At 42.1% G+C, this 23,372-nt stretch overlaps 1 long non-coding RNA gene across 1 annotated transcript in view; it reads left to right on the top strand.

The window, feature by feature from the left end:
* LOC130360715 (uncharacterized) overlaps window positions 1–23,372 on the top strand; it is a 62,870-nt gene that overhangs the window by 11,532 nt on the left and 27,966 nt on the right. Inside the window, exon 2 of the long non-coding RNA XR_008890772.1 lies at window positions 9,712–9,853. This is a non-coding gene — a long non-coding RNA (uncharacterized LOC130360715). The remainder of the gene's footprint in view (window positions 1–9,711; window positions 9,854–23,372) is intronic.

The following is a 23,372-nucleotide window of genomic DNA, read 5'->3' on the forward strand; positions in this document are numbered from 1 at the left end:
TAGGTGTAAAATAACTCAGATTAAACTCTGAGAATACAAAGCTGTCCTCCACATTTTCACTTGCTGGTACACAAGGTTTGTCAATACAAGGATTCTGAAAAAAAAATATCTTAAATGGGCACTGTCAGATACAAAAACTTTTGATATGTTGTAAAGCATGCAAAACCAATGGGTTTTGCAATTGCTTTCATTAGAATATTTGCAGTATTTCATACTGAAAAAGCCAGTCAAACAACTGTCCCCCCTGCCTGCTTGGACACATACTCGTCCTGCTGTGTCCATGCATCATCACCTATGTCATGGATGCAGTTCTTTGATTGACAGCTGTGAGCGTAGGGCTCACACCTGGAGGAAAAATCGTTCCACTGTCAGCTTGTGTCCCGCTACTGTCAGAGAGGACAAGCTGGGTTGTAGTTTTGCTAATGCTAGGGTAGCAGGCAGCATATTGAGGGAGGGGGTGGACACCTGCACAGTGAGACCACGCCTCCACCCTATGAGAGGAATTCAGACTAGTGAGCTAAATTAAAAGTGTAATAAAAAAAATAAATAAAGGTGCTAGACACATAAAAAGATGTTCATGGTCAGGATTAGGTACTGAGTGATATATTTAAAAAAAAAGTTTTTTTGTTGGATCTGACGCTTTAAAGGGTACCTCTCATCAAATAAACTTTTGATATATTTTAGATTAATGAATGTTGAATAACTTTCCAATAGCATGTTAATAAAAAATATGCTTCCTTCTATTGTATTTTTCCCGATCAGTCCTGTCAGCAAGCATTTCTGACTCATGCTGGAGTCCTAAACACTCAGAGCTGCCAGCCTGCTTTGTTCACAGCCAAACAGGCTGTGAACAAAGCAGGCTGGCAGCTCTGAGTGTTCTCCTTTGTGAACAAAGCTGACTGGCAGCTCGTAGTGTTTAGGACTCCAGCATGAGTCTGAAATGCTTGCTGCCAGGACTGGTAGGGAGACCCCTAGTGGTCATTTCTTCAAAGTGGAAAGTTAAATAGAAAGAAGCATATTTTTTAATAACATGCAATTGTAAAGTTATTCTGCATACATTAATCTATAATATATCAAAAGTTTTTTTGATGAGAGGTACCCTTTAAGCTTTAGTTTGCAAAAAAATTGGATAAGGTCTAGTTATAATTGGAACCAGTCAGTAAGGCAAAAACTAAGACCCTTAGATAGTAACTTTAATTGATGGTCAGAAAGTACAGTGGATGAGATGTTTACTGTTAATGGTTTCTCTACTTCTTCTTAAAGCTAAATTTCTGCTGTCCCATTCGATTGTTCTTCTGTGCTTGGGTCTTTAAGGGGTATACTGTGAGGACTACCACCTCTGCGAGTTGATTTCCACCTTTTCAGCCGTTCGTACATAAAAAAAACTGCATTATTGGTAGTAGAGATAAGCGAATTTTTTGAAAAATTAGATTCGGCCAATTCACCGAATAAAAAAAAAAAAAATCGATTCGATCCGAATACATCCTCGGCAAATTTTTATTAGTAATGTATTTTAATAATGTGCTTAATAAAGTGTGTGTGTTTCACTTTTTTACTAATTTTTATTTTTATTTTTAGGTAGTACTACTACTCCCAGGATAGGACAGACTATTCTATGATGGGAGTAGTAGTACCTGTGCTAAAAAACAGATCGCCCTGGGCGTCACTCATGACAACCACTGTGATCGTCCTGCATAATGTATAGATGTGGGCGGCTTTCTCGCATCTACATAGGACGATCGCATCAGGTGTCAGGAGTGATACCCACTGTGACCTGTCCTTAACTGCAGGTACTACTGCTCCCAACATGGAACACACTCTGCTCCATGCTGGGAGCTGTAGTACCTGCATTAATAGACAGATCGCAGGGAGTCTCACTTCCAACACCCTATGCGATCGTCCTGTATAATGTATAGATGTGGGCGGCCAGCCGCTCTTCTCTGGTCCCACTGTAGTATGAGTATATGCCGTATATATACCTATTATTCCTATTTCCCGCATAGCTGTGAGCTTCTGACACCCAATGCGATCGTCCTGTATAATGTATAGATGCGGGCGGCCAGCAGCCCTTTTCTGATCCCACTGTAGCATGAGTATATGCCGCATATATATGTACCTATTATTCATATTTCCCGCTGAAATATGAGAGCTGTGAGTGACTGGAACCATCTGACCAATCACAGTTCTCTACGGGAAATATGAATAAGTGTATATATACGGCAGTGCAGGGGACCATAGAAGAGCAGCTGGCTGCATCTATACATTATGCAGGAGGATCGCAACAGGTGTCAGAAGTGACACGGGTGATCTGTCAATTAGTACAGGTACTACTACTCACATCACAGAACAGTGTGTTCCATGCTAGGAGTAGTAGTACTACCTAAGAAATGTTTTGTTTTGTTTTTAATTAAAAACACACACTACAGTTTTATTATTGTTGGCTACATTTTAGTACCCTGCCTGCCTACATAAATTGATCCCTAGAAAAAGTAAAAGGGTGGAGGTACTCTATCTATAAAATGTCCGAAAACTCTGCACATGTGATATCCGCATAAACACCCAAAATAAATTTGAAAAGAAGATAAATGGCAGGTGGCAGGTTCTCAAGGATTACTCTGTATATGCTGTCATAAATGAGATGGGATATGGAGTGAGTTAATGTAAATGATGGTTGTGGATGTGGGTAAATAGGTTAATTTGGATATTAATAAATAAATTATGGTAGCTAAAATGTATGAGTGTTCTGTTATATGAGTAAATTGAGTGGATATATATGTATTGTAGTGGCTGAATGTGTGCGTGTTCTATAATAATCAGGGGTAAATGGTAAGTAACAACAAAAAACGTGGTCTCAAATGGCTGAAGGTGCTCAACCTCAAATGCGGTTGTGCATTTATACTGGGGGAGCAGATCCTGCCCTTGTAGTCCGTTGCTAGGGGTGATCCCCAGCATAAAAATGCATACAATGGAGAATGCCTGCAGCGGACTACAAGTGCCACAATAGAATCCTACACCAGATAGACGGTGTGGATGTGTAAGAACAATACAATACAGGAATTTAGGTGCACTACTGTGGTAGATGTATACAGTGACATTGGCTATCCCTCAACGCTGATGTTAAAATTGAGACATTCGCCAGTGTATCCTTATATGAAGGACATACCAGAGCCCGCACACCAACACCAAGGTTTCTCAAATGGCACGGGACCTAGCTCTAAACCTACCTGTGCGTGATAAGCAAAACGGGCCACTGGGCAATTACGGCAGCATTAAGTCGACTCACGGAGTCCTCCCAGGTACCCTCCAGCATGGCTAAGCACACATACAATGGGAGGAGGGAGGCAAACTGCAAGCCCCACCTAAGTTGGATAAATGGTATTGGTAAATGGTAAGTGTATGAAAGGAACGTGTATCTAAAGGGTTAATTGTCAATGTATAATAATAGTAGATAAGCAAATGTCCACGGTACAATAGTGAGTTATTAGTTATTACACAAAATAATAGCAGGTGGGATGCAGGATCTTTTCAATCCCCTCCGCTTAACCCCTTAAGGACATAGGGCATACCTGTATGCCCATGGGAATTTCAGTCCCTGCCGCGACCGGGATGCCTGCTGGAATCATTCAGCAGGCATCCCGTGACAATGTCCAGGGGAGGTCCTGAATTCCCACCGGCAATTCTGGTCATACGGGTCACGTGTGACCCAATGACATGGAATTAGAAGGTGATCGGCAGTGTACTGTACACCGCCAATCACCTCCTGTAGCTAGGGGGAGGTGGCGATCCCATCACCTCCCCAGGAGCGCTGCTATTGGTCGGACGAGCAAACGAACAATAGCAGCTGGCAGAGGAGGGGTTAATATCCCTTTTCTCAGCTCTGCTCACCCACCATGTTCAGTCAGCAGGCAGAGCTGTGAGAAGGAGCCAGGGACCCCCCCCCCCCCCTCTGCCGAGATTTGTGCCCCTCAGGGCTGAAGTGCTGCTGCATAGTGCAGGGTGAGATTGATAGTAAAGGGACACAAAACAAAAAAATTAGGGGTTCAGGGCGTTGTATTTGGCCCCACATTTTTTTTTTAATAACGGTGTGTGACTTATATCACACATGGTTATAAATAAGTTACACCAAACACATACACACATCCCCGCCCCCCCCCCCCCCACACACACACACCTACGGTATGGCCATGGCACTAGGACAGTTCAAGGCCATTGAGAAATGCCTACATTACGCTGATAATGCAGCATGTCCCCACCCCACACTTTGGGGCAAATTTTGCGAGGCCTACGTACCCCTCAGGGAGCTCTCGGTAGATGAGTCTCTTATCAGTTTTAAGGGGAGACTCATCTTCCGCCAGTATATTCCTTTGAAGTGGGCGAGGTATGGTGGGAAACTCTACAAACTTTGTGAGAGAACCTCCGGGTACACTTACAAGTTTAGAGTATATGAGGGATGAGATTCCCATATTGAACCCCAAGAATGTCCCCCCACTCTGGGTGTAAGCGGGAAACTCGCTTGGGACCTTGTGCACCATTGCTGGATAAGGGTTACCACCTTTATGTGGACAACTTTTAAACCAGCATCCCTCTGTTCACATCCCTTGCTGCCAGATCCACGTCCGCTTGTGGGACCGTGCAGAAGAACCAGAGAGGCCTCCCTCTAAAAACGATCCAGACACCTATGCCCAAGGGTGAGTCCCATGCCCTTACCCATGAAAACCTGTTGCTGGTCAGGTATAAGAATAAGAGGAATGTCCTTATGCTGACCACAATTCATGGTAACGGCAGTTCACCTGTCCCTGTGCGGGGTACCACAACAACTTTCCTCAAGCATGATTGTATTCTGGACTACAATCAGTATATGGGGGGAATTGATCTCTCTAATCAAGTCCCCAAGCCGTACATGGTGATGCGGAAAACACGGGTATGGTACAAAAAAAAGTTGTGGTCTACTTGATACAGGTTGCCATGTACAACTCTTTTGTACTGTCCCAGTATGCTGGTAACACAGGGACATTCCTCCAGTTCCAAGAAGTCCTAAAGGCCCTGATCTTTTATGACCGGGAAAGAGCAGGCTGGAGTTCCCAAGGAACTTGAAATATAGGTGCCAGGATTGTCCCAGGCCAGCACTTTCCAGTTGAGGTCCCCCACACTGGAATGAAAGGACGATCCCAGAAAAAAAGCAGAGTGTGTCACAAGAGGGGGATACGGAAGGATACCACCACTCAATGTGACACTCCCGGGCCTCTGCATTAAAAACTGCTTCAGGGAGTATCACACTTCCACGGAGTACAACATTTTCCCTATTCATTTTAATTTTCCATAATTTGACCCTAATGTACCAAGTCCAGAGTACATTACAAATTTTAACCCCATAAACCACTAAATTGCCCAAAATAACTCTTATAAAAAAAAAAAAACAAGATAAGACCACTGGGGGTATTTTTTTCTCTGGGTCATGGGTCACTGAGTCACTATCATCGTCAGTGCTCTCTCTCCACTTAAGCGGGGTGCGCATATGAGGCAACAGGTTAGGGATGGCCCACACATATTTTTTAGTTTTGGCTATGCTCTGGGTCATCATTCTGGGAACATAACCTATTTTATTATTTTACACCCCACCATACCCCGCTTTAGTAACCTAATGTACCCTATGTAACGCTCCTTGAGGGGGGGGGGGGACTCCTTCTCTTCTGAGCATTGTAGAGCGCCCACAGAGCACTTGACGTCCACACATGGGGTATTTCCATACTCAGAAGAGATGAGGTTACACATTTTGAGGGGCATTTTCTCCTATTACCCCTTGTAGAAATGTAAAATTTCGGGGGGAAACTGCATTTTAGTGAAAAAAAATAATAATTTACTCATCCAACTTTAACAAAAAGTCGTCAAACACCTGTGGGGTGTTAAGGCTCACTGTTCCCCTTGTTACGTTCCTTGAGGGGTGTAGTTTCCTAAATAGTATGTCATGTGGGGGGGGGGGGGGGGTTGTTGTTCTGGCACCATAGGGGGTTCCTAAATATGACATGCCCCCCAAAAACCATTTCAGAAAAAATCACTCTCCAAAATCCCATTGTCGCTCCTTCCCTTCTGAGCCCTGTAGTGCACACACAGAGCAGTTGACTTCCACATATGAGGTATTTCCTTACTCGAGAGAAATTGGGTTAAACATTTTGTGGGGCGTTTTCTGCTTTTACCCCTTGTAAAATTTCAAAAACTGGGTCTACAAGAACATGCGAGTGTAAAAAATGAAGATTTTGAATTTTCTCCTTCACCTTGCTGCTATTCCTGTGAAACACCTAAAGGGTTAACACACTTTTAGAATTTCATTTTGAATCAGTGGTGCAGTTTTTATAATGGGGTCATTTATGGGGTATTTCAAATATGAAGACCCCTCAAATCCACTTCAAAACTGAACTGGTCCCTGAAAAATTCAGATTTTATAAAAATTTTGTGAAAAATTGGAAATTTGCTGCGGAACTTTGAAGCCCTCTGATGTCTTTCAAAAGTAAAAACATGTCAACTTTATGATGCAAATATATAGTAGACATATTGTATATGTGAATCAAGATATCATTTATTTGGTATGTCTAATTTCCTTATAAGCGGAGAGTTTCAAAGTAAAAATATGCAAAATTTTCAAAATTTTCATTAAATTTGGGGATTTTTCAACAAGAAAGGATTCAAGTAACCCCGAAAATTTACCACTATGTTAAAGTAGAATATGTCACGAAAAAAAAATTCTTGGAATCAAAATGAAAAGTAAAAGCATCCCAGAGTTATTAATGCTTAAAGGGACAGTGTTCAAAACTATCTGGTCCTTAAGGTGAAAATGGGCTTGGTCCTTAAGGGGTTAAGGTATGAATGAATACTTTACATATCAAATAATTTGCATATAAAAGGTGGTGCAATAAACAATGCAATGTAAAAAAATGAAGTTATGTCACCGAGTATCAGTCAGCGCAGCTTTCCATGGCTGGTAAGCTGATGTCTGCTGCGCACTTGCAAGCGCTGCAGTCCCGCACAATTCAGCCAACTAGAGAGCACTAAAGCGGAGATGTAATAGAGTTACTAACTGGTAATTCGACATGCAGAAGCAAGTCGATGGCAGGTTAGTATCACATACAAAACCTTGCTTCTGCATGTCGAGTTACCAGTTAGTAACTCTTACATCTCCGCTTTAGTGCTCTCTAGTGGGCCGAATTGTGCGGGACTGCAGCGCTTGCAAGCGTGCAGCAGACAACAGCTAACCAGCCATGGAAAGCTGCACCGACTGATACTCAGTGACAGAACTTCATTTTAATGCATTGCAATGCTTATTGCACCACCTGTTATATGTAAAGTATTCATTTATACCTTAAAGGAGAACTCCAGGATGGTAAAATTGTCCTCCATACTGCTGGCAGTTAAAAAAATAAAGAGATGCATACCTTCCTTCGCTCCCCCGGTGCCTCCAGTAACCCACTCCGATCTCCGCTGCAATCCTCTTCCTGGTGGCCGGCGGGTCATACTGCACTCAGCCAATCACCGGCCGCAGCAAAACACCTGCTGCTGGGGCCGAAAACGTCATACTGCCACTCAGCCTATCGCCGGCCGAGTCGCTACTTCGCCGTGGCCGGTGATTGGCTGAGTGCAGTATGACTCGCTGACCACCGGCAACCAGGAAGAGGATTGCGGCAGAGACTGGAGTGGGTTACCGGAGGTACCGTGGGAGCGAAGGAAGGTATGTATCTCTTTATTTTTTTACTGCCGGCAGTATGGAGGACAATTTTTCCATCCCGGAGTACTCCTTTAAGTGGAAGGGATTGCAAAGATCCTGCATTCCCCTGCTATTATTTTGTGTAATAACTAATATATCACTATTGTACCTTGGACATTTGCTTACCTACTTTTTTTTTATACATTGACCATTAACCCTTTAGATACACGTTCCTTTCATACACTTACGATTTACCCCGGATTATTATAGAACACGCACACCTCCAGCCACTACAATACATATATATCCACTCAATTTACCCATATAACAGAACACTCATACATTTTAGCTACCATAATTTATTTATTAATATCCAAATTAACCTATTTACCCACATCCACAACCATCATTTACATGAACTCACTCCATATCCCATCTCATTTACGACGACATATACAGAGTAGTCCTTGAGAACCTTCCATTTCTCTTCTTATGACTAGGATATTACCTGGGCAGAGTTCTCGGACATTTATAGATAGAGTACCTCCACCCTTTTACTTTTTCTAGGGATGAATTTATGTGGGCAGGCAGGGCACTAAAAATGTAGCCGACAATAATAAAAATGGAGTGTGTGTGTGTGTGTGTTTTTCCCTTTTTTTTATTTTTTTGCATTTTTTAGGTAGTACTACTACTCCATGCATGGAACACAATGTTCCATGATGGGATTCTGACACCCATTGCGATCCTCCTGTATAATGTATAGATGTGGCCGGCCGCTCTTCTATGGTCCTCTGCACTACCGTATATATTCACTTATTCATATTTCCCACAGAGAACTGTGATTGGCCAGATGGTTCCAGCCACTCACAGCTCTCATATTTCATGAATTAATATACATAACACCTTATAGGTCCATATCTCTTTACATCATATACATTTTTTGAAATAATATCCAACTTGCGTTGTTGAATGTCGCACCGGTGACTAAGCGATGTGATTCCTTGAGTCGCTTGTGGTGTTATATTCACACCACATGCGATAATTATATTATATATATATATGTTTATAAGATTGCATTGTGCTTTTATATTGTTGTTTTATTATTATTTTTGTGACTTTTGTTTGCCTATTTATATTTATTTATATCTATTTATATATTTTTTATACATTGTCACATTTATATGTGGATATGTAATTCTATGTAACAACTCTTTCAAAAAGTACTCTAATGGTTAATCCCTGGAGGTATATATATCTGTTACCAGCTTTCCCTTGTCATGTCTGATGAAGCTGCGCATGCGCAGCGAAACGCGTTGCATCTAATAAATCCATTGATTTTACTTGGCTGCGCCAGACTCTCTGCGCCAGACAAACTCCTGACTCCCTGGTCATTCGGTTTTGATTTTACTCTTACCCAGGAGGGCTGCAGTGGACCTTCTTCTATATCTCTTCTGCTCTTAACCTTGTTGTGTGTGGGCGCACAACCAACTTTGGTAAGCGGCTTGGGAATTACCGTCCCCTACCCCCACCTGCAAGATCTACTGATCCCGCATATGAGGCGCCTTCCTCCCTCTCTCTAGATCTCATATTTCAGCGGGAAATATGAATAATAGGTACATATATATGCGGCATATACTCATACTACAGTGGGACCAGAAAAGGGCTGCTGGCCGCCCGCATCTATACATTATACAGGACGATCGCATTGGGTGTCAGAAGTGACATTCGCTGGGATCTGTCTATTAATGCAAGTACTACAGCTCACAGCATGGAGCAGAGTGTTCTCCATGTTGGGAGTAGTAGTACCTGCATTTCTGACTAAACTGAAGGGTGAGGTAAAAACTGCTAAGCACCATAAATGGCATAGAGATGCCTTAGACTATTCTTCTGGACGTGTTTATATTTGGGGGCCATAATTTTTCTTCTTTTGTAACATCTAACAGAATGCGCAAAACTAGAAAATCCGAGTCAAGAGTCGGCTAATGTTGATTCTACCAATAATGCTGTTTTTTTAGGTACGGACCGCCAAAAAGGCGGAAATCCACCCCCAGAGGTGGTAGACGCCATAGAAGATCACATAAAGACCTGATAACAGAAGAACAATCGAACGGGACAGCAGAAATTGAGCTTTAAGAAGAAGTAGAGAAACCATTAACGGTAAACTTCTCATCCACTGTACTTTCTGACCATCAAAGGGAAATATGGGAAAATGTGTCGGACAGCTTTGTATTCTCAGAGTTAAATCTCAACATTCCGAGTAATTTTACACCTAGTATCTACTCTAGTGCTCTAGACACATATTGTAATCTAGTTAAACAGGAAATTTTAGGTATTAAAGACACTTTGATTTCACACAGATATTCTAATTTGATACACAACCAAATTACTGCTCTTAATTCCCTGATTGATGACCACAATCTGGTGGTGAAACCCACGGACAAGGGTGGAACCATTGTGGTAATGGATCATGAAAAATATATTTTGGAAGCCGAACATCAACTCAATGACACATCCACATACCAGAGACTTAACTCTGACCCTGTGCACATAATTACTCGGAGAATCAAAGCTGTTCTGGATGATGCTTTATATGCCTTATTGACAAAACGCTGTATAATTGTTTTCTGGTCACCCAACCTATCACACCCATGCTTTTTTGCTCCCAAAGATCCACAAGTCGCTGGTGGATCCTGTAGCAATAATGCAGAGTATATTCAGCTCACCTCCCTTTGTTTTTTGCCTGGATCCAAACTTGGCCACACTTCATACGAATCAGTGAAGGAAATTGAAGGATGAACCAGCAATTCCGTTAAAACTTGAGACTTTATTCCAAAATGATTAAAACTTGCAGAGCATGTGGAACAACACTTCACCTAGTCGGCAACACACCCACAATGTGCGTTTTGAACGCATGCGCGTTCTTGATCACCACAACACCTGTGCACGTCACCTCCTCTAAGTACAAGACCCAGAGGGAGGAGTTAGAAAACATGTGAATATAAAAACATATAGTAGACTATAAAAAAAATCACAATACAGACCTCAAACAAGTACTTCCACATAAAAAAACTTCATAAGCGCAAGTGCGAATTGCTAAAATCTGCGCACATAATGTTTAATACATGCAGAACCACTACATATGGAAACATTAAAGGGCTACTCCAGCGCTTAGACATCTTATCCCCTATCCAAAGGATAAGGGATAAGATGCCTGATCGCGGGGTGTCTGATTACTGTCGATCATGGGGACGGAGCATTGTGACGTCATGGTTCCGCCCCATGTGACATCACACTCCGCCCCCTCAATGAAAGCCTATGGGAGGGGGCGTGACAGGAGATTTCTTCATACTATTTTCCCGGGGTACATAATATGTTACCACAACAAAAACTCAATGAATAAAACATGCATTATTTTGTCAGTAACCAATAGCAACACACATATGGTGTTCAATAATGAAACATAAATTCCTTACACTTGTTCATACCCAGTGGGGCTCTAGTTTTTAATGTAAATTGCCAATGTGCTTCTTGACTGAGGAGCTTACGTTGTAAATCCCCCCCCCCCTCTAGTAGCTTTTTCTACTTTTTCAATTCCGTATATTCTGAAGCTTTCAATATTACCACCATTTGTTTAAGAAATGTAGATGTAGTTTATAAATATCCCCCTATGTATGTAGAATTACACTCAATGTAGTGTTTGATGTTGTATGTATGACTGTTGCTAGTGTCAGTAAAATCCTTGCATATTTTAGCCACTCTGCAGGTCTTGCATCTGGTGGCTCCACATTTGTAAAAACCAGTATTGCGTAACCACGTGTCCACAACCGGCATTTCAGATACAATCAAACTGGGTGATAAGCTATCTCTGAGTGTGCTTGCTCTTTTTGGGACTATTGACACTCCCCATGCTAGAATCTGTGCTTGCTTATCATCCTCTTTTAATAAACGTAAATGTTTGTTAATAACATCACAAATACATTTAAAATGTGGGTTGTATGTTATGGCCAAAACTGGTTTGTGAGACTTCTGATTAATTCCTGTCTGTCCTTATGTTGTAAAATATCTCTAGCTCTTTTGAGTTGGTTGTGACTGTAACCCCTTTTGAATAAATGGTCTTCTAGGCACTGAGCTTCTTCCAAGTAATCAGATTGTTGGTGCAATTCCGTTTAAGTCTAGTAAGCTCTCCCACCGGTATGGCTCTGATAGTTTGTGTCGGATGATTATTGTCTGCCCATAAAATTGTGTCATGCCCTAAACGTGGATGTATGTATGATTTGACCAGGAAACCCTTGAAGTTTTAAATCTAGAAAATTTACAGTATTGGAGTCAGCATGGTAAGTACATTTTTAATTAACCCGTACAGGACCTAGGGCGTATGGATACGTCTTCTGTACCTGGGTCTTAAGGACCCAGGGCGTACCTGTAAGCCCGTGGGAATTTCGGTCCCCGCCGCGCGCCGGGCGGGGACTGTGCCGGGGTGACTGCTGATATAGATCAGCAGGCACCCCGTGCAAATGCCCAGGGGGGTCATCAGACCCCCCCATGTCGGCGATCGGCGCAAATTGCAAGTGAATTCACACTTGCGATTTGCGCCGATTCCGGGTCATTCGGGTCTATGGTGACCCGGTGACCAGGAATAGAAGGGGGATCGCGGTTGTCTAAGACACCCACGATCCCCCTGTAGCCATAGGAGTGAGGTGGCAGGGGTGCCACCCCTCCTATCTCTGCTATTGGTGGTCTAGACGCGACCACCAATAGCAGATTAGGGGCGGGGGGGGGGGGTTTACTTTCATTTTCCCCATTCTGCCCACCCACAATAGGCGGGGCAGGACAGGGAAATGACGGGGACCGAACGCCGAAGATCCACTTACCCGTCGGTGGAAGCTGCGGGACCGGATCGGCGGCGGTGATCGGCGCGGGCGGCGATGTCGTGCGGCAGAAGAGGACGGCTCCCTGGATCCGACGGAAGCCGGTAAGTTGCCTAGCAACATCTAGAGGGCTACAGTCTGAGACTGTAGCCCTCCAGATGTTGCAAAACTACAACTCCCAGCATGCCCAGACAGCTGCTGGGCATGGTGGGAGATGCAGTTTTGCAACAGCTGGAGGTCTACAGTTTAGAGACCACTGCACAGTGATCTCTATACTGTAGCACACTAGATCTTGCAAAACTACAACTCCCAGCATGCCCACATAGCTGTTTGCTGTCTGTGCATGCTGGAATTTGTAGTTTTGCAACATCTGGAGGTCCACAGTTTGGAGATCACAGTGCAGTGGTCTCTATCTGTAGCCCTCCAGATGTTGCAAAACTGCAAATCCCAGCATGCCGAAACAGCTGTCTCGGCATGCTGGGAGTTGTAGTTGCGATCCCTCCAGCTGTACCATAACTAGATCTCCCAGAATGCCCTTCGGCGATCAGTACATGCTGAGAGTTGTAGTTTTGCAACAGCTATAGGCACACTGGTTGGAAAATACTGAGTTAGGTAACAGAACCTAACTGAAGGTTTTCCAACCAGTGTGCCTCCAGCTGTTGCAAAACTACAACTCCCAGCATGCAGGGTCTGTCAGTACATGCTGGGAGTTGTAGTTCTGAAACAGCTGGAGGTTTGCCCCCCCATGTGAACGTACAGGGTACATTCACACGGGCAGATTTACAGTAAGTTTTCGCCGCTGCGCAAATTTCTAGCGGGAAGCTCACTGTAACCCGCCAGTGTGACTGTACCCTAAATACACTACACTAACACATAATAAAGGGTGAAACACTACACATACACCCCCTTACACTGTCCCCCCAATAAAAATTAAAAACGTATTGTACGGCAGTGTTTCCAAAACGGAGCCTCCAGCTGTTGCAAAACAACAACTCCCAGCATTTCCGGACAGCCACTGACTGTCCAGGCATGCTGGGGGTTTAGCAACAGCTGGAGGCACCCTGTTTGGGAATCACTGGCGTAGAATACCCCTATGTCCACCCCTATGCAATCCCTAATTTAGTCCTCAAATGCGCATGGTGCTCTCTCACTTCGGAGCCCTGTCGTATTTCAAGGAAACAGTTTAGGGCCACATATGGGGTATCTCCGTACTCGGGAGAAAATGAGTTACAAATTTTGGGGGGCTTTTTCTCCTTTTACCCCTTATGAAAAGGAAAAGTTGGGGGCTACACCAGCCTGTCAGTGTAAAAAAAATTTAAATTTTACACTAACATGCTGGTGTTGCCCTATACTTTTTAGTTTCACAAGTGTTAAAAGGAAAAAAAGACCCCCAAAATTTCTCCTGAGTACAGAAATACCCCATATGTGGGCCTAAAATGCTCTGCGGGCGCATAACAAGGCTCAGGATAGAGAGCGCACCATGTACATTTGAGGCCTACATTTGGTGATGTGCACAGGGGTGGCTGCTGGTTACAGCGGTTCTGACATAAACGCAAAAAAATAAATACCCACATGTGACCCCATTTTGGAAACTACACCCCTCACGGAAAGTAACAAGGGGTATAGTGAGCCTTTACACCCCACAGGTGTTTGACGAATTTGGATGGAAAAATGAAAAAAAAAAATTCACAAAAATGCTGGTGTTACCCAAAATTTTTCATTTTCACAAGGAAACATAGGAATAAAGCCCCTCAAAATTTGTAACCCATTTTTTCTGAGTAAGAACATACCCCATATGTGGATGTAAAGTGCTCGGCGGGCGAACTACAATTCTCAGAAGAGAAGGAGCACCATTGGGATTTTGAAGATAAAATTTATCTGGAATTGAAGGCTACGTGTGTTTACAAAGCCCCCATAGAGCCAGAACAATGTAACCCCCCACATATGACCCAATTTTGGAAACTACACCCCTCACGTAATGTAATAAGAGGTACAGTGAGCATTTACGCCCCACAGGTGTCTGACAGATTTTTGGAACAGTGGTCCGTGAAAATGAAGAATGTAGTTTTTCATTTGCACAGCCCACTGTTCCAAAGATCTGTCAAACGCCAGTGGGGTGTAAATACTCACTACACCCCTTATTAAATTCTGTGGGTGGTGCAATTTCCAAAATGGGATCACATGTGGGGGGTCCACTGTTCTGGTACCACGGGGGGGGCTTTGTAAACGCACATGGCCCCCGACTTCTATTCCAACCAAATTTTGTCTTCAAAAGCTCAATGGTGCTCCTTCTCTTCTGAGCATTGTAGTTCGCCAGCAGATGACTTGATGTCCACACTTGGGGTATTTCCATACTCAGAAGAAATGGGGTTACAAATTTTGGGGGTTATTTTCTCCTATTACCCCTTGTAAAAATATAAAATGTGGGGGAAAACCAGCAATTTAGTGAAAAAAAATTTTTTTTTCATTTACACATCCGACTTTAGCAAAAAGGCTCACTGTACCCCTTGATGTGTTCCTTGAGGGGTCTAGTTTCCAAAATAGTATGCCATGTGTTTTTTTTTTTTTTTTTTTGCTGTTCTGGCACCATAGGGGCTTCCTAAATGTGACATGCCCCACAAAAACCATTTCAGAAAAACTCACTCTCCAAAATCCCATTGTCGCTCCTTCGCTTCTGAGCCCTCTACTGCGCCCGCCGTACACTTGACATACACATATGAGGTATTTTTTCACTCAAGAGAAATTGGGCTACACATTTTAGGAAGATTTCTCTCCTTTTACCCCTTGTAAAAATTCAAAAACTGGGTCTACAAGAACATGCCAGTGTAAAAAATAAAGATTTTGAATTTTCTCCTTCAATTTGCTGCTATTCCTGTGAAACACCTAAAGGGTTAACAAACCTTTTGAATGTCATTTTGAATACTTTGGGGGGTGCAGTTTTTATAATGGGGTCATGTTTGGAGTATTTCTAATAAGAAGGCCCTTCAAATCCACTTCAAAACGGAACTGGTCCCTGAAAAATTTTGATTTAGAAAATTTTGTGAAAAATTAGAAAATTGCTGCTGAACTTTGAAGCCCTCTGGTGTCTTCCAAAAGTAAAAACATGTCAATGTTATGATGCAATCATAAAGTAGACATATTGTATTTGTGAATCAATATATAATTTATTTGGAATATTAATTTTCCTTATAAGCAGAGAGCTTCAAAGTAAAAAAAAAATGCAACATTTTAAATTTTTTTTATCAAATTTTGGAATTTTTCACCAAGAAACGATGCAAGTATCGACAAAATTTTACCACTAACGTAAAGTAGAATATGTCACGAAAAAAAAATCTCGGAATCAGAATGAAAGGTAAAAGCATCCCAGAGTTATTAATGCTTAAAGTGACAGTGGTCAGATGTGCAAAAAATGGCCGGGTCCTACAGTGAAAAATGGCTGGGTCCTTAAGGGGTTAAAGGCATTAGAATTTAAATGATCCAGGAACAGTGATATGGAAGACATATCCCCCCCTCCAAATAAGGAGAAGATCATTTATGAATCTTCCATTCCACTGCACCCGATCAGTTAAAGGAATATTGACTGAAAAAATAACATGTTCCTCCCAGTATGACATAGTGACGTTTGCCAATGAAGGGGAGTGTTTCGCCCCCATTGACACCCCACTTCGCTGTATGAAGAATTTTTTATCAAAACAGAAATAGTTATGCGACATAAGAAACCATGTGACTTATTTGATAAATTCACATAAATCTTTGTTGTAGTTGCTACAGACCATGGTATGCACGTATACAACGATACAACGTCGCAGGTTAGCCAACACCACTCCGATCTCCAAACAACGGCACCAAGATTTTCGAAAAAATCCCGGGAGTCCTGTAGATAACCCGGGACTCGCTGCACAAGGGGCTGTTACATTTGATCCAGCCAAAGGGATAATCTCTCTAAGAGGAATACACAGCTGGATACGAAGGGTCGCATTGGGGAGTGGGTTAATACCTTTGTGTGTTTTTGGCAATGTGTATAAGCTAGGCATTACATAATTTTCCCCCAAGAGATATTCAGATTCTCTGCTAGTTAGAACATTTAACGCCTCCCCTTACTTAAGAAGAATTTCTAATTCCTTATTTCATCAGATAACAATTCCCATATCAGTGATAAATAATCGCATATATTCATGATAGTTACCAAACCCCCCTTGTCAGACATGCGAATCACAATAGATTCGTCCTCCTGCACACCTTTAAGGCTGCACGTTCTGCAGCAGCTAAATTGTTACACTTATAATTCACTTCATTGTGATGTTATTATGTATAGTTACAAGTTCTTGGCCTCTTGGAATTTGTCCATCCCTTCTGTGCGCGATTGAATTGGATAGAAGAATTGTTTCCTAATCCTATGATTCACATTTCTGTTAATGTCCCTTGTTGCTCACAAATTTTCCATATTACATTCTTCCAGTGTTACCAATGCTTGTTGTTCACCAAACATTAGGGATGAAAATTGGTTGTTAATATTAGTCTTGCGACCACTCTGGTCCTCTTCTTGTGTATCAAAAAAAATGCCGCTTAACAGTTAGGTTCCGTATACATTTATTAATTTCTGCCAAAGTATGAAATGCATTGAAATTGTTAGTTGGAGCAAAGTTCAGTCCTCGTGATAACACATTCACAAGATAAGGGCTTAGCGTTTTTGAGGACAAATTTAGGACACTGTTTTTTTCACCACTTTGCTGCAGGTTTGAAGCATATTCTCCCCGTCTTCTGTTTCTGTGTTTGCGTCCGGCCCTTTGTTTTTTTTTCCCCTTTCCTGCCCTTCCAGTTTTCTGGTGTGTATTGTGTTGGTGCATTTTTTGCTTCATATGATGTCGAGCTGTCTGAACAGGTGCTCCCATTATCATCCGTATCAGCTTCAGTGGAACTAAGTTACCTTAGGTTGATTTTTGGGTTTGCGTTTGTATCCACTCTTTTTAAGAACGGACTTTGGGACATTCATGTTACGTTCCCATTTTGCCCAATCATCTACTTGATTTAGAGTGTAGTCCTTAGTGTCTCGTTTATATTTAACTTTTTTTGTTTCCATAATGTAGTTCTCCAATTTTTCAACACGATCATGTATTTTGTCTAAGAAACTGTTGTACTCAGGTAGATCTTTGCATTTTTCTACCTCCTCCTTTGTTTTTTCTATATCGTTTTTGAGATTTTCTAATTTGTCGGTTTCATATTTAACCATGATGTTGATAAGTGTTCTCGAGCAAGGGGGTTAAAGCTTCATTCCATTCTCTTCTCATCTCCTCACAATACCGTATATTGTGGTCAGGGTCTTTTTTTATTCTCAGACCCCTCGGGATCATATTTTGACTTAGATAACTATTTAATGTTGTTTGATCCCACCATACTCTAGTTTCTTGTGTCAATAGTTTCTTCAAATCATGTAAAAGTACTTTGAAGTTCATCTCAGTTTGCTCTTACTGCCCTGACATGGAAAATAATTCAGCAGCTTTCTCATTGCGGTTGCATTTTCTTTGGTTTCCTGTTGCCATCTTATATATCTAGACGGCTTTAGCAGATTACAAGCAAAAAATGGGATGAACTTCAGAGTGTGTTGCACAACATCTTTGGTGATATGTGTTGTATTAAATTTCAAATATCATTTGCATACATTGATAAATTACAGCTCTTTAGAGGGAGCACAGAAAATTGGCCAAATTTGCAATGTAGCAATAATTCGGCGTATCTTCAGCTCACCTCCCTTTTGGTTTTGCCCAGATCCAAGCTTGGCCATGCTTCATACGAATCAGTAAAGAAAATTGAAGGACGATCCACAAATTCCATTAAAACTTGAGACTTTATTCCAAAATGATAAAAACTTGCAGAGCATGTGGAACAACACTTCACCTAGTCGGCAACACACCCACAATGGACACGTTTTGGACGCATGCGCATTCTTGATCACCAAAACACCTGTGCACTTCACCTCCTCTAAGTGCTGTTGGACTCCCCAGGAAGGCCCATTGACTAGGGTCAGGGGTCCATCACCAGCCAGTTGTCGATCTTTGTGAAGCAAATCCTTCGTTCGTACGCTACACATGCAAAATCATATCTTCAGGACACTTGGGATTTTTTGAAAAAAATATCAGCTATTCAGATTCCACATGGTGCTATTTTTGCCACCCTGGATGTCATCAGCCTGTACACCTCCATCCCCCACAATGGGGATGTGCAGGCTGTGAGATATAGTGTGGAACAGGATTTTTCAGTAAACAAAACATAACTCATCACATCTCTCTTGGAACTTATACTAAAAAACTATTCTTTTTTATTTAATGACAACTTTATTCTTCAGATCTCCGGCACCACCATGGGCACAAACGTGGCGCCCAAGTATGCCAAAATGTACATGGAGGTACTGGAGGAATTATACGTCTATGTATCCCACCACTCCAGCTTTTTGCTGGGATGGTGGAGATACATAGACAAAAAATTTTTTATTTGGACAGATACCATGGAGAAACTTCATGCATCTTCAAGGCGGAAGAAAGAGTGGAACTGACTGTAGATAGAATTTTCTCCAATTTTTCTAAACATGGCTGTCCCCAGAGTTTGCTTCTAGAAAGCAAGTCTAGGGTATTGGCCACGGATAGAAATCAGATTATACATGAGCCCATATATAAAACTGCTAGAATCCCTTTTGTTTCCACATATGGTGAACACTCCAAAAAGATAGCTAGTGCTTTAAACAAATATTGGAATGTACTACAAGACAGTTTTCCAAATATACCGGAATTTATCGAAAGACCTCTAATTTCATAAAGAATATTTTGTGGAAGGCCATCATTGTAAAAGAGATCTCAAATTCACACTAATAGATCATATACCACTACTAAAACGGGGTGGTGACCGTACTGGTATCCTTAAACGGAGAGAATTGAAGTGGATTCATACTCTACAGACCCTTTGGCCGATGGGCATGAATGTTGAGTTCACAGTAACTCCCTAGATTTATAATGCCTATTTTTTTTTTCCTGTTTTAGTATGTCTTCTTGTCACTTTCCTCAATGAATGATGTCACCATTTGTTCTTTTTGCTTCACTATGCTGAGTAGGCATTGAATAGTGATCAATATTGTATGCCAGCTCTGTATGTGGCACCCCCAATCATTGATGGGATAATCCATATATCATTGGTTCCCCCGTGAGTGTGAGACAGGACTGATTCAGTCTCTGTCCACAACACAGGATTATCTGCTCGGGTCTCAGTATAGAGATCTGGGGCAGATTGGGTTACCTCTGGCGGGTGGGGTAATCGTTGTGCCTTATAGATCTATGTCTAGTTTTTTTGCCTCTTTATTATATTTTTTTAGTATTCCTATTTTTCTGCCCCATCTGCCCCACTCTAACATGGACGTTCTGCACTCTAACCCTCGTGACCATGCGTGCCTGGACTTTAGTTGGTCCTGATCATGTGGCAATTCTAGTGCTGGTCACGTGACTTAATGCCGATCACAAGTTCAAGCTGTCTGGTATGTGATTGGTCAATAGATCACGAATACTATACACTCCATGCGAGGCAAGTGCCGTACACTTTCTCCCACGCTTAGCAGCACCATGACACCTGCATTATGATTCCTGGTGAGTCTGGCCACATACCCATCTTGCCTATATGATGCTTGATTAAAGTTTTATTAATAACTGCTGATATAACATATATTTGAGTGACCCATTCTCTCTTTTATATGTACTGTTGGTACATATTAAGGACTTAATTTTCACATACTTCTATACTGGACATAGAATCATATCCCCTAATATGCACAGTTTTTTTTTATATTTGGATTTTTGCACATACACTGTATTGTATTATGGTTATTATGGTTTTGCTATTGTAATTGTGTATTGATTGATGCACCCCTATATATACTATGTAAGGATCACTATCATTTGGCTTGAGAATGGTGTTGTGAGAACACCGATACCTATGTGTGCTACAGTCGCCTCTTTTATGTGTGGATATATATATATATATATATATATATATATATATATATATATATATAAATATACACGGGGGAGGAGCATGTGAGCGGAAGCACATGAGCACGCCCCTCGCCCACCACCTGACCAAGCTGTGAAGGGAACGCTATGCTGAGCTGCACTAGGATTGTACTTTGTCTGGGAAGCAAGCCGCGAGTTTAACCGACACACCTGCTGATAAGCTGATGCTTATGGAGAAAAATTGCTGCTGGTGGGGTGGGACTCGAGTGAGAGCAGGCCTGAGGTCGGAGAGAGCGACGGGGGGAGTGTCATACTGCCGCAGAAGTCGAGAGAGGAGCGATAGTCCCGATAGTTGGACTGAAGGGAGAGTAGGATCGGGCCCTGAATGAGAGTGTTCCGGGAAAAGGAGTGAGCACAGCGGACGGGAGTCATACGGAGATCGGAGGTTGGAGGAGAACTGCATTTATACAGCATGAGGTGGAGAAGTGCTGCGCAAGGTTGGAGGGGAAAGTGTATAGAAGGGAGCTCGGGACATTGATACAGATACAGGAGGGAGTTTTAAGAGCCAAATAAATAGTTGAAAACATAGACTGCTGGTGATTGAAGTTTCGGGACTGTATTACTCTGGGACCAAGGCATGCTTATATTTTGATTGAGGGGTGGTGGTGGAAGGAGAGAAAAGGAACTGCAAAATCTGTTTAATCTGCATAAGGGAAAAACTGTGTTAAGAAGAAGAAGGTGCGGTGACTTTAATTTACTCAGGATTGTAATAGGAACGAAAACTGTGGAGGCCTGGACTGTGTTAAACTGGAGTCTGTATCTCTCAAATTTATAAGCTAAGGGAGGACTTTAAATATATATTTTATGAATAGGACTTTGACAGCATATTCTCTCCCTCTTTGTTTTATAGTGCAACGGTGGATTAAGCAATGGTGGGAGGGAGGAATAGAGGGAAGGAGGGTAAAGAAGACGGTTTAAGGAGATCAGGAATAGGCGTCAAAGTAAAAGAGAAAGGTGAGGGAGCGGTATGGGGGGGGGGGTAATGGAAACGTTTTTGTCTCCCACAGCCAAAAAGAAACAGCCGGAAGAAAAGATGAATCCAGTGGAGGAGGTAGATGAGGGGAGTCCAGGTAGAGAGACACCAGAGATTTTGAATAAAATCCTGGAGGGGGTACAGAAATCCAATGAGTCCTTGACTGAAGTCCAGGGGGATTTAGGAGAGGTAAAGATGGACATATCACCGATAAGAGATGATATGAAAAAGATGAGAGAGAGGATGGGGGAGGTAGAAGGTTGAGTTGGGTCGGTAGAAGAGGTGGCGAAAAAATCAGAAGAAGAGATTAGTAAGCTAAAGAGAGTATGTCAACTGATGGTGGATAAGGTTAGGGACTTAGAGGACAGGAGTAGGTAGGCGAATCTTAGAGACTTTGGAATTCCAGAAAAATCAGAGGGAGGAAATAGCAGAGAATATATAGAAAAATGGCTGAAAGAAAATGTATGGAGGTGAAGGGAAGATGGAGTCAAAGGTGGAGGAGAGGGCCCACAGGGTTCCCTTTCACCCCCCCCCCCCCCCCCCACAAGGAGCTAGGCCCAGAGATATGTTAATTAAATTTGTATCTTCAGTAGATAGAGATTTTGTTCTGAGAATGGCAAGAAAAAATGAAGATGTGCTGATTGAGGGTAGCAAGGTGGGAATATATCCAGATTTTTCTAAAGAGAGCAGCAAGCTAGGATGGATTTTGCACAGGTAAAGAAAAGGTTGAAGACAGCAGAAATTAAGTACTCCCTTTTGTTCCCAGCCAAGCTGAGAGTGGAATACAAGAACCAGACATTTTTTTTTTACAACACCAATAGAAGCAACGGAATGGTTGAATAGTGAGATAACTAAATAAGTGTTCCCTTGAGTAAAACTTTTAAACAACTTTTTTATAAACATTATACAGTATAAACATGGCATAGTCAGGAGGTGGTAGGCTCAGTAGAGAGGGACGCAACCCGAAAGGGGATGGCGGACCAAGTGTGGGATAGGGGGGAGAGGGAGGGTGGGCACTGTCGGGGAGGGAGGGTAGAGTTTTTTTTTTTTTCCTAGTTGCTGCTAGATGGTGAACCTATTTGTTTGGAATATCAGAGGGTTGGCAGATAGAGTTAAAAGAGCCGCGGTATTTGGGATAATAAACAAGCACTTGCCGGGAGTTGTTTGCCTCTTAGAGACACATTTAAGTAAAGAGTAGTGTTGAGCGGCATAGGCCATATTCGAATTCGCGAATATATGGACGAATATTCATCATATATTCGCTAAATTCGCATATTCGTAATATTCTCGTTTTATTTTCGCATATGCGAAAAGTCGCGTATGCGAAAATTAACAAATGCGAAAATGTACATATACAAAAATTAGCACAAACAAAAATTCACATATGCGAAAATTAGTGTATGCAAATTTTCGCATATGCGCAAATTCGCATGCCAGTCTCACACAGTAGTATTAGAGCCTTCTTTACACCACACAAGCTGGAAGCAGAGAGGGGTGATCACTGTGATGTGTACTGTGAAAAAACAAACAAAAAAAAACGAATATTCGTAATTATATAGTGCTATATTCGCGAATATTCGCGAATTCGCGAATATCGCATATTCGCGAATAAAAGTTGCATTGCGAATATTCGCGAGCAACACTAGTAAAGAGAAAGTAGGGATGCTAAACCGAAAGTGGATAGCCAATTCATATCATTCAACCTATTCCAACTATTCAAGGGGGTTAACGTGATTATACATAAAGGAGTAAAGGTGGAAGTGTTGGGGAGGAAAATAGATGAT

The sequence above is a fragment of the Hyla sarda genome, chromosome 3 (assembly GCF_029499605.1).
Source record: "Hyla sarda isolate aHylSar1 chromosome 3, aHylSar1.hap1, whole genome shotgun sequence".
Classification (NCBI taxonomy): domain Eukaryota; kingdom Metazoa; phylum Chordata; class Amphibia; order Anura; family Hylidae; genus Hyla; species Hyla sarda.